Source organism: Atta colombica, unplaced genomic scaffold, assembly GCF_001594045.1.
Source record: "Atta colombica isolate Treedump-2 unplaced genomic scaffold, Acol1.0 scaffold187, whole genome shotgun sequence".
NCBI classification, from domain to species: Eukaryota; Metazoa; Arthropoda; class Insecta; order Hymenoptera; family Formicidae; genus Atta; species Atta colombica.
The window spans coordinates 646,329-660,183 of NW_017259279.1; the positions used below are offsets into that span (position 1 = coordinate 646,329).

At 30.3% G+C, this 13,855-nt stretch overlaps 1 protein-coding gene across 3 annotated transcripts in view; it reads right to left on the reverse strand.

Moving 5' to 3' along the window:
* The window catches only part of LOC108686622, a 75,710-nt gene that overhangs the window by 3,182 nt on the left and 58,673 nt on the right, over positions 1-13,855 (reverse strand). The window lies entirely within an intron of this gene.

Here is a 13,855-nt window from a genome sequence, read left to right on the forward strand (position 1 = left end):
GTTGATATCTTAATGATGGATCTCGCTGCATAAAAATTGCGTTTTACATGAAAAATGTTTTCTAGCACGAGATAACTTCTTGATAAATGTAAAAGATCGCGATCGTTAATACGCATTAGGAACAAAACTTTGATGTATATGTATATAAGAGACACTGACTGATTATTATTTAAAAAAAAATGTAAAATTGAACATATCACATATTGATGCAATAGTAAATTTTGTCACATTAATAATTAACACTGTTAAACAAACGGTTTAATTATGCAATTTTTTTCAATCGCAACTTAACATTTATTTTACTTGTTCAAGCGTCATTTTGTGCACTCAGGCATTTTTCTTTCTTAATATAGTTAGCTTAATGAAAACTTTTGAAGCAACAGAGCGGAAGATCAGGATTATCGATATTGACCTATTTATGTTATTATAATCAGGAAAATAAACAACTCGACTTGATAGAAATCCAATTAAAATTTCTAAATATAGTTATTTAGAAACTTACAATAATTTTATAAATCAAGTTTACATTTCTTAAAAGGGGACAAGAGATTCGTATGGTAACGTTAAAGATGAAAGCGATTATATTTCAGTAAAAGAAGTAATGGACATTCACTTTAAAATTCATGGAATCATGAGAAAAATCGAAAAATCGAAATTTTCAATGACACACAGAAATTTTATTATTTTCAAATATATAATATTTTCAAAAAATTTTGTATTACAAGTTAATTTTTTATTTTTCAAATATATATAATATATATAATAAAAATAACAAAACGGAGAATTATGCCCATTTATGTTTTTTTCACTGAAATAAATTTTCGCAAATTTCGCTTTCAATTTAATCATCGAAATCTCTTGTCTCTTCTTAAGACAAAGTTGAATTGCTTTAGTAAGCACCAAATTTGTTATTTCGTAGAAATTTATATCATAACATTTCCGTATTACCATTACTTATCATGAGAGTGATTTATCGTGCGATTTTTCTCGAAAAGTTTTCTCTGAAATTTTCAGACTTTTATTGGATTTCTCTGAAAATATTAAACGTGCATTTCGATTTGGGATGAGTTCCACTTGACGCTCAGAATCATTTCATTTTTGTTATTTCAAATATTAAACAAACAAATTTAGAATTTGCAAGTGCTAAATGGAACGTAATGTTGTCAGAGACAAAAATTAAAGATTATTTATATTGACCGTAATCTGTAAGAATTGATCAATCATAATCGATTATTTCCCTCTCATTCGACTGTGATTGGTCTATTCTTACAGATTACAGCTAGTATAAATGATTCTTTATGTAAATGGAAAGTATTTGAAGAATAAAATGATAGTTCGTAGTTGTTTAATAGCGATGGCATCAGTAAGTTTTATTAGATAGGTTAAATAAAATAAAAATCTCTATAATAAGAATATAGATACCACATGTTTAATTTTTGATTGATAAATAAATACACAACAAATAAGAATTAAAATCTATAACGGTCGAAGTTAGATTTTAGATATATTTAAATAATTTCCATATGAATTTATATACATGTAGTCATTGCGCGTCGAATTGATTTTCCGGACTTAAAAATGCAACTGAACTACTACAGTGGTATGGATATCACAACTTATATTAATAAGCAATTTAATAATTTGATGCTCAATCATTCTCAGACATCATTCTCCCATTAGAGAGATGTTAATGTGCTGAAAATCTGTAAATAAATTTAATGTGGAAAATATTGTTTCAATCGGAGATCGAACTCGAATCTCTTGCATTCTATATGAGCGTTCTAAACTTTTAGACCATCTTAGTAATATTCTTCGAGGCCTTAGTAATATTCTTCGTAGTAATTAGTATATGTGTGAAAACAAATATCTTCATTTCAGGCGACATGATATATTGGATTGTCCGGAAAGTTCGTGCCGCGAAAGATTTAAATTTAATAAATATACTAAAATTTAAATCTTCTGCGTTTCAATTTTCCTTCAAAATCGGAACGAACTTTTCGGACAACCCAATAATAAGAATCTTATTGTAACTACATATGAATACATAATCAATAGGAAATAAAGTTCATAACGGTCACAGCTCCTGCTGCTTTTAATAATGATTAAACACATCATACTAAGTAAATGCAATTTAATGCATATAATGTATTTTTAGAATATAACTTTAAATTTTAATATATTTTGCTTCTTTCGGGAAGCTGCGGATAATGCTCTTGTGCCACTGAATGTACCGATTATTTTATTTTCAAACAATTATTTTACATCCGATATCGAAAATGTCATGTAAAAATATCGCCAGTCAAGAAAGATAGCTACATTAATGATATCAATTATTCGTATCGCTTACGATTTATATCAACAGATTTATCATTAATTCCGTTAACAAAAAAAAAAGTTTTTATTGTTAATATCCTCAATATCAAACACGTCACCCTACATATATTCAACGATACCCGATTAGTTGCGGGCGAACGAATAAATTGTGTTCAATTGCGATCACACCGTGTCCATTGCACAATGACCGTGACATTAACTTTGTCATTGTACTGCGCTTAATTGCGCTGTAATGCTCTGTTACCTATTCACAGTAACGTATGCACGCTGACTTCTGATCATCTAACTTAGATCGTTTTTTAAGAGTTTTTAGTTATTCAATTGTGTATTCATATTTGCGGTCTTAAAAAAGTTTATTCTTCTTTTGTGAAATTTCGCAAACTGTTATTCTAAAAACTGTTATCAATATTAGAGAATCAATATAAGAGAAAACATTTATGTGTATATATATGTATACATATATATACAGGGTGTTTTATTTTAATCTTCCCAGGCGAAATTCGAGAAAAAGACGTGGGATTGAAAAAAGTTTCAGACAAAAGTCATGTAACTTCGAGGAAAATACAAGATGGTATATCACATGGGTATTTGATCTTGAATATCAAAGTTAGAGCAAGGACATTTTGAATTTTTTAAATGGAACCCGCGATTTTTCATTGCATATTCTTATATAATAGTATAATATAATCAAATTAAAATCAAATTAATGGTATATATTATCTTATGATCTATGTCCCACTCAAAGTCACATAACTTTTGTCTGAAACTTTTTTAATGTGTGAATTTGGAAAGTTCTATGAATTATGATCAAAATATTTTTAAAATATTAACTACAGTAATCTTTTTATAATTGTAAACATTTAAATTAAACATTTAAATAAAAAAATAAGTATTATTTATATCCAGTTTAATTTAAATACTTATTTAAGATATATAAATACTTATTTTAATATATCTGAAAAGAAACATAATTTTAAGGAAAAAAAAAAAAAACAAGATTTGAAGATCTTTTAAAAGAAATGTATTTTATGAAATAAAAATTTTTTACCAAAATTGTTTTGTTTCTTTTCGTATTAGGATTTTCCACTCAAAATTATCTTAGTAACACGTTCTTAAAAGGTATTAGTTACAGGCCATCCTATACATATAAGTATACATACATAATTTGATCTCTAATTGCTAATGTGGAAATTTATAACAAATTCGTAAATTCAAAATTGTGTCATATTATTATTAGGTACTATTGAGAAATTTGATGGCTTTCCTGGATTATCGTTAACGTTCGTCGCAATGAGATAGCTGTGTAATGTAATCGATCGTTTTGAAATAACGTCTAGACGGATAGGAAACGAGGACTGGCTCGAATTTCCGATGGTGCGATCGATCGCAATTGACTTCCGTTTTTCTTTCGTTAGTTTTGTTGAGGTTATTCGATGAATCCAAGATAACTTCGCTAAAGGCGAAGATTCGAAACACAATTGAGTTTCTTTTATTTTTCATGTTTCTTAAGGGAATGCTGGAGCGACAGCAATTACCATGAATTACAGTGCAACCAAAAAGTTGACTTTACGGATTGCAAAATTTTTTTTACAGAATTAAAATATGCACAAATAGAAATTCATTTACTTTGATATAAATGTCACCTGAGGTTAAAATTTAATATAAGTTTTAATATAAGTTTTAATATAAGTTTTATAAATTATATTTCATATGAATAGCATAAGTATCCAACGGATCTCAGATTATATTTAAACGAACAATATTGAGTTTGTATAACTGCAAAGAACTTAGAAAAAAATATTTTAGGCTGAACGTAATTTATATATATATATGTATATATTTATTGTTAGCAAAGATTTGACGAATCTCTAAATGTATAATCCTTTTTTAGGTTTATACAATCAGGAGTTGAAGACCTTCGAGGAGACGTCGCTCTTTGCTCTTTAAGGCCGACGCAATGTATAGTTCGAGTAAGGTTACGCGACGATCAAATTTAGCCGATTATTCTCGCGATGAAAAAAAAAAACGGCATGAGAAGAAGAAAGGAGGCGGATAAAACAAGAAAAAAAAGCATGAAAGAGAATGAGAAAAAATGCGGAATGAGACAATGAACAAGAAATATCAAGCTAGTTATATACATGAAATGTCATATTTAGATCAATAATTTTTTAATAACTACCAATATAAAAAAACATTATATATTACGCGTTTAAAGTTGAAATTAAAAAAATCGACGTAATTATAACTATTAAACTTTGAATTAAGCTTTAAAACATCATATTGGCTTCATTCTAAATGTTTAAATTTTGACTTTAACTTCATAATCAATAGCGATCCAAAAAAAACAAATGTTTGATACAAAGTGTTAAAAAAAATTAGTCTAATGAGCGTTCGGTGCTTATCTACTAAAGAACAAGGAATTTATTAATACAATTTATTCCTGCAATTGTAAAAAATCATTTTGGAAAATACATATATGCATTTCTGTAATTTTTCCATGACGAATCCGAATCTATTGGCCAGCAGATATTATTACGTTTCAAAGTTATTATAATCTGAACATACCAAAAAATGATCTTTTAAGTTAGAATATCTCAAAATCCTGACATGCTAAACAATTTCTGTGACCAGATTTGAATTCGTCAGCACAAAAAATTAGGTCGGAAATATCATTCTTACATCTCAGTGGACTTTCCAAGTCGAGAGACTTTCAAAGTCTCATTTTGCAGACGTATTCTTGCGTATTCCTTCGACTCTTAATATGACATGTATTTAATAAACTTTGTTTTTCAATGTCCACATATAGAAGTCTAAAAGTTAGATCTGTTGATCTTGAAGGCTGAAGAAATATCTTTCTGAACAATTCACTTTCCTTTCGGAATAATGTTTGTTTAACCAATATCGTACTTGTCTTCATCGAATGAAATATTACTTAGAGTATATTACAGATTTTATATTTTTGCTGTAATTTTTAAGTACAACAATGACTTATACTGTCAGAGTTCGTACGGAAAATCTGGAGATACCCTGTAGTGTACATATATAAAATTTATATACAGTTTTACGTGAATATAAAATTTAAAAAAATTAAATAATTTACTATTTTCTACGAGGCCTCATAAATTTTTTACTAGAAACATGCAAACGTCTCGCAGGAATTGAAGCGTATTAAAGAAATTATCTCTAGCTCTAATGTTATGCAATATTCATGATTATCGGAGAACATGGCTCCATAAGAATCATAAAAACTGACGCTTTCAGAATATGACATTTCACATACGGCGGACCGACGAAATATGATATGAATAGAACGCAAACAAAGAAGAAACCAAAGTTTCTGAAGTGGACTTAGAAAGAGATATTATCGAGGAGGCTTATCTAATGCAATTACCTCTCGTTGCCATCGTTGATATCCTTGGGCACTTTAATTACGTAGTACATGTGGCCGCCGTGGGTGGTCGTCATTTTTCGATTACGTCTAACAACATTTGACAGTCCGGCAACCTCTACCTACAAGACGAGAGATCTCACCTTTTCTCCTTCAATCTCTCACGTTTTACCGAGTGCAAAATTGACCCTCATACATTCCATCGTGCTCTCATCCTTATGAAAAATTCGAGGCTCTAACCAAAAGATCGACCAAAATGTCCCTGTCTCGCCTTCGAAAAAGAACTTGACTAATTTCTTCGCGCGAGCGAACTTGAACAGAAACGTAAGACTTTATTTTTAAGCGCGTTTGCAACATCTGTTCTTCCTCTAACTCTTTCTAATGTTCTCCTCCCCTCTTCCCTTCTCTCTCTCTCTCTCTCTCTCTCTCTCTCTCTCTCTCTCTCTCTCTCTCTCTCTCTCGGAGAGTTGTCCATTTCCTTTCTCTCTAGAGCGGAGAGAGAGAGAGAGAGAGAGAGAGAGAGAGAGAGAGAGAACTATTCGTTATTTTAGAGCTGGTCGCTTTGCCAAGAGGAAAGTCTTCCATCGAGTGTTTTCTGTTTTGCGATGCGAAATAATCTATCGAGTGTTTATCCGGCTCTCTTCTCTGGCGTAAGAAACCAGAAGGTAGAACATTATTCGAGATATTTCAAAATTGGCATAAGGACGTAGCAAGGCGTGTTGGTTTCCATCACATCTCGAAGTGCAAAATAAATTAAGTTCCTTTCTTATTCGGCTTTTTAAAAAAATTATCTTTTCGCCGATTGTATTTACTGAAAAAAGTAATACGTAACTGTTGTAACGCATCGACGAATTACTTTTTCCAAGAAACGAATAAAGGCTTTTCATGCTGACACTCATTTTCTTAAGGGTACATTCAAACTAGAAGCGTCAAGCGTCAAACAGCGAGCAGCAGCGAAGCGATATTTTTTACGGCACTGCTGGTATCGCCTCACTGATTAGTTTACTGCTCACTGTTTGACGCTTGATGTTTCTAGTCTGAACGCATTCTAAAAATAACGAGTTATAAATAAAAAGTTAATAAAAGTTTTTCAGTAATAAGTGACTTTTCCAACTAGTATAATATTTTCTTTTTAAATGTTCTGTAATCATTACGTTACGATTTTTTTTCAATGAATTATGACGATTTAAATGAACAGTAAATTTTCAAGTTTTTTTCCAAAAACTTTTATCTATCATCGCACCTGTATTCTATCGCAATAATTTGAGTTGTCTGTATTTCTGTAATGTATTTTTTTGGCATTAAAAAAAAGCACTTTTGATATGAAAATTTTACTTCTATAAATTTTTTCAACATTTTTTAAAAACTTTTTTCGATCATTAATTTAATAAAAATTATTAATGGTTGGAAAAAGATTTTTAAAAAATTACAATATATGAAGCATATATAAACGTTGACAATGATATTTTTCTCTTTTAACTTTTTAATTTCGAAGTTAAAAAATATTTTAGAAAAAATTTTTGCACAATGAAAAATTTTACATAACGAAAAAAATTTAATATTTTTACGAAAAAACATCGTATCAATTTTTCAAGAAGCATCTTGAAGAGCTTAAAAACTCTATTTAAAAGTGTTTATTTATAAAATTTTATTCAATGATGTTTCATTCAGGTACAATCTTAAAAAATAATAAAAAGTCTCAAAAAATATCAATTTTTAATTTTATATAATTTGGAAATGAAATGTATAGAGATAAAATTCAAATTTAAGATAAAACTCTTTTCTCTTTAAAATGCATTTTTTAAAATTTTCTTATGATTTTTATCATTAAAATACTTCAAATACTTTTCGTGCAAGAATATTGCAAATTTATGAACAGTAGTGTATCTATATACAGTGGGTCATAGAATGGTTACAACACTTTTTTCGGAACTCAGCTTTGCTCATCGGCTGAACGTAACTGGTTAGATCCAGTAAGTAAAAATCGCTCCAGTGAGTACTTCATTCTGAAAAAAGTGTTGTAACCTTTCTGTGATTCACTATGTATAGTTGTAAATACACGGAGAGAATTTTTTATCATATTTTATGTTAAAAATTTTACCATGTTTAATAATAATTAAATTTCATTAAATTTTAATAATATTCTAATCACGACAAATGATCAAGATTTAGGCTAACTTATATTTTCTGTAATTCTGCTATGAAATATGTTGAAAAATAATACTATTAATAATACGATTTTTTTCGATTAATAATATGATTTTTTTTTATGTAAATAACAATACTTATGACTTCTATTGCGCTTCATGAGTGTAACGTTGTAGTATCATATATATAGCTCTTAAATAATCCGTAAGAAAGTATGTAAGTACAACAATTGAATTTCTAAGCGAGGTAGTGTGATTTAGGAGTCGGTACAATTTTGGTAACTTTAACTACTACAAGAAATAATTTAAGCATTTTAATGCTCAAATTCGGATTCTTTTACAAATTATGCAGCATAAAAGAAAAAAATGTGTATTCTTGGGCGGTCTTATCTTAAATCACGATTTTTTTTATTTTTACTCGCGTTGTTAGTGAATCATGTCTGCATTAGAAGCTTACAAAATTTTTTCATGATTGCATTTTTCATTTTTATAATATAAACATCTCAAATAACATAATTAGTTATGTAGAAGTAAAAAAAAATCACAATTTACATCGTGATATTTATAATTATTATGTGTATATAATTTTTAATATCATTTTAATATCAAATTTTTTTATTTCTAAGCAGCTAACATTTTACCTATTTGAGGCGTTTCCGAGATTCTCATTTTTATATGACAGAAGCTCAATTGTCAAACAGACCTTGCAAGCTCGTAACGCGGATAAGCCAGGATTTGCTTCCGTCATGTGAAAGCCCGGCTGACTTGTATCAAGAAGCGACCTATTTCAGGAAAGTCTGTGACCCATTTTCTCTTCTCTTCGGCATCATGGCCGTCGCGCCTAGTTAGGATATCATGCGTATTCCGCACATGCATTCGTTAGCAGAAATCATTTTTGAAGGATCATGTGTATGCGCAGTTCGACTTTCCACTAAATAATGTAACTTTAGCGTGTATCTGAGTACACGATATTGCAAAAACTCCGTAATTTGTTCGCTTGTGACGGTATTTTCGAGGATGCGCACAGCGGCTTAAAAATAGCCCGGAAATTTACACGTTGAGTCAGCAGCTTGAAGTAGATCACATTCTACTCGCGCTTTTGGTACATTTAAGGAGGTTCGAATCTCCATTTCACCGTTCTTATACGAAATGCATCAAAAATTAAAACACATTGTAGAATAAATATAATAAACATAATAAACATAATATTCAACATTGAATAAACGAAAAATATTCGACGAAATAATATTCGATATTGAACAAACAAAAATAAAAAAAAATTTTCTTTTAACAAGTACAGAGGGTAAAAATAATAATCGAAGAAGACAATCGATTGACTGCAGTCAATATATATTAAATGAAAGACCTTATGTTAAAAAAGAAAGAGAATAAAAACACGAACGTTCCAGGATTATGACTTGGTTGTGCAACTAGTTGCCTAGCGGAACACGAGCAGTATCGATTTGGCACTGTTTACGTATGTCGTACGACTTCAATGACTTCTTGGCGATACGGCACGCGAATCACAAATTGCAGAAATCAAGATAAATTTCGAAGTAATTTAAATAAGAATTTGACGATTACATTTGGATAAAGATCGGTTATGATTTATTTTTTATTACAAAGCTACGAAGAAAAATGAAGTTTGAAACGTGCGTTCTGAATAATAAGATAAGGATGCAGAAAGCGAGCGTTTTTTCTTCAAGAGTCTTTGGAGGGATTGTCCGTAACTCAGATTAAGATTCATTCATTTCCGGCGATGCGTAACGCGCACAGAGACTTCTTCTTTGTAAATGGAACTCTGTCAACCAATTAACGCATGCGCGCCTTTCATATGCAGGGACACTCCACTTATCTTCATTACTCATTGAATTCATCATTGAAATACTTTTCCCAAGTTCTCACGAGTAGTAACTATACACGAATATACATTTTGAATGATTACAAACATAACTGGGTGTTTAATTGATATAAAATGGAAACTATAATATTATATTAGCATCTCTATAAATATTTAACATGGATATCTACGTTAATTTATAGAGAGATATCATCTAGAAAGTGGATTAAAAATATAATAGAAAATGAATGATAAAATTGTAGTATTTACAATTTCAAAGGAAATAATTTAAAATAATTTACTTTATTATAAATATTATATGAAGTACTGCAGACAGCATCAAAAAACTAACGAGAGAAAATATAATAAGATATACATATGTGTGTAAATCTTCATTGTTTTCCTATTGAATCAACTTCCACTTTTCAAATACGAATAATATATTAAATTGAAATCACACATATATTGATTAATATTTTCAAATAAATAAGTAAGGAATAAAAATAAGTAAAGAAATTCTCTCTTAGAATATGTTTTCAATGTTGTGAACTTTCTCATGTACATATAAACTTTCCTGTTCCTATCACCCGGCGAAATATCGACCTTTTCTTGATTTACGACATCTCTATGTGTCCCTAGTCGTCAACGGATAGACTATCAGCTGCCTGAATATAACTTGTGAAAAAGTGCGTGAAAGTTAGTGCGAGGTGTACCATCTCGAAGGGTTAAAGGGTCAAAGGCGGACTGAAAGCGGAGGACAATGTTGCACTCACGATTGACTATATATTATATCGAGCCATTTGACATTTTTAGATTCCCAAGTAACGACCGGCACGAACTCGCCCTGCTTAGCTGTCTGCCTGCCTTGCTTATCGTTTAATGACGTGTACCCTAGCTCTTACAGAGTACATAATGCTGCTTTTCCCTTCGCGCCCAATTGATTATGGGGGTTATGACTGGGTAAAAATATAGGTCACGGATGATCTCGCATAGATATACTGGATGTTTCATTTTAATTAATGCATTAAAATATCTCGAGAATGAGACATGTGTATGAAATTGAAAAAAAGTTTAGTCAGATAAAAGTAATTCGGTTCAAAGGAGACGTATTTTGGTTACGTTGCTTTTTTCTAGATGGAAGTGCCAAAAGTTATAAAGATCACCTCCACTTTTTTAAAATGAAATTATATGATTTTTTTACATGATACAGTTACGACACAGAACCGTAGTTGTATGAATATTATGGCTCTTAAAATTTTTATGTTGAATTTTTAACATAAAGTAATTATTATTTGAATATTTTGTTATAATAAATTAATTCAATATTTCTTCGTATTAAATAAAATATAAAATAATACAATTTATGAGTGAGAAAACGAATAATATAAGAATGTAGGTAGTTTTAAAATATACATTCTGAGATATAAATAAATAAAATGTATTAATGTAACATATTGTTAATTTCATAAATGTTAATTTCATTGACGAAATATATTTCCACAATTTGTTTCCGAAGTGTGACATTTTTGTATTAATTTTTTACATAATATTTGTGTCACTTTCTAACATCGCGTTAAATTAATACAAAGGTTTAGGTGAATTGTTTGCATATGAAATGTATTAAACATAACATAAATTTTTCAATTATGTAGAATAGAATCTAGATTTATGACTAAAATTAAAGTAAATGTAATATCTTATTTATAGTCGAAATTTTAAACCATACAGGAAATCTCAAGGAAAAGAGAATTGTTGACGAAAGACAAGGGAGAGTACACATTATGGATTCGACCTAGTTTTATGATCTGTACTGTATACGAGCCACTGGTTATAAGGTCACGTAACATGGGAATACATGCATGCGTTGCGCCGCGTGTTGTCACAGATTCATCAAGCTGTTGTGCGACTGCGTAATCGACTTCATGTACCTGGACTAGCCAGCAAGTCTATTGTAATGCGCAGCGCTATTATAACGATAACAAAACTTCTGCGTTAAGAATTGCAGAATAGATCTGCAGGCTTCCTGCGCTATCTACGGTACCTATAGAATGAGAGAGAGAGAGAGAGAGAGAGAGAGAGAGAGAGAGAGACAAAAAAGATACAAGAGAAATAGATACAATACTCAATTAGCCTTCAATTACAAGATATCTGAGATGGCTATGTTTATCGCGATGATAAGTTTATTGCGTTCGAACTACCTTTACTACCTTTACTACCTGAACCCATTGATCTGTCGAGATCACGACTTTACTTAATTCAAAACAATTAATGGACATTTTATAAAGGAGAAAATGATAATAGAGATGTTGTCTCTATAAATTTTAAATTAACAAATGTACAAATTAAGATATTTTTAATTTTGAAATTTATTAAAAAAAAATACAAAATATCGAATTTTTATTGCAGAAAATTCTCTAAATTGTTTAATTTAAAATATACTCATTCAAAATATACTCATTTAAGAATTTTGTTCACATCCTATAAAACTCACGGATACAAACAAGCAATATTCCATCTGTGATAAAAAATTCAATTCTTTGTAGATAAAATATTCAACGCTATTACTGTCATAGCTCGCGATCATTATAGCAGCAATATAATCCATTTAGCAACGTTTATTTGCATTTATCGACGCGTAATTGGTAATTGAGGATAATGCGAGGACCTGCACGACTAAATTTCTCGTGAAGAAGTTTAATGAAGATCAATGAGATAGAGAACGAGCGTTATTCAGATGAGGAGGTCGAGGGCAAAAATCATGTCATGAGGCTCGACGGCTCGACTACGCCGCACCGTGTCAATCCATTTCAATTAATTTTGGAATTTTTAAACATTTCGACAATATAATTAGAAAAATCAGTTTGAAAAGATCTCATTAAGTAATCAAAAATGATGGTTCGTTAGTATAATGATAAAGTAATTTAATTAAGTTAACATAAATTGCACTATATGTAATCAAAGAAGCTCAATTACTTACGAGAATATTAACAGGTACATTCTGATCTATTTATTAATCTATTATTAACAAGCGCCGCTTGAAGCGCGCATACATTTATGAGGATGAGTTATTATTACCCAGTTTATGGTAGACGTATTTTTCTCACACATGCGACGAGAGAAAGAAGACCCGTTGAAAAATTTACGCCACGATCGCCGCCATTGTCTCAACCTACTCACTTCTTCGAGATAAGTCTCGTTGCATCGTTTTATGCGCGACACGCCCTCGTAAATATGCTTTTCTTCTTTATGAATGTGAGACGGTTGCTCGAAAGCAAATGCAATAAAACTACGTGCCCAAAAGTTATTCTGAACATAATTGTAGAAGACTTCAAGAGCTGATTCGTAAAATAAAATTTATTATCGTAACGAATCAAAAATAATTTTCTTCGAATTAATATGAATAATAATTTATAATTTTTTTATAAATTTTTAATTCTTTACGGAAGAGATTACCACGATATGTTAATACACAGTGATTATACGATGAACAAAATTAATATGATTAGATGCCATTAGATTAATAATTCAAGATCAACAAGATTCGCTTTGGCAACTATTCAATATGGTCAATGCATATTTCTACGGTTAATTAGACAATTAGGTGATCGTGACGGAGAGTATCCCGTAAGGTTTTAAACTTTTCTAAGGTAGGTCATGGTTTCCGAAGACAAAGTCCTCTGGTCACAATCTTTGGTACGCTCCGATTTGGACGCATTTGAATTAAAAAAAATTTCGTTTCGCGAGTCTCGCAGCTTCTACGATATGAAGTGAAAAGTATGTTCGTAAAAGTTGCGGCTTTTTTATTTCGAAGCCAATTTAAAAAACGAGTCGAGCATTGACCTTTAACCCCCTACGAATAAGATACATTCAGTTATACATTCAGTTGGAATGATTGAATATTGAAATAGTTACTGCGAAATTATTAAGTGTAGTAAAAAGAAATCCATTATTTTTGCATGAAATTGAATGGAAAAATGGATTTCTTTTTACTACACCTAATATATAAAGAAAATAAGAAAATTTATATAACATAGCTAAAACAGAGAAAATGGCATAGACGCGTAATAAGTATAGGCCGCTAGAAATATACAGATGAAAGCAAGATGGCACGCGGAAAAGTCAATAATTGCAAACGATTTATTATTT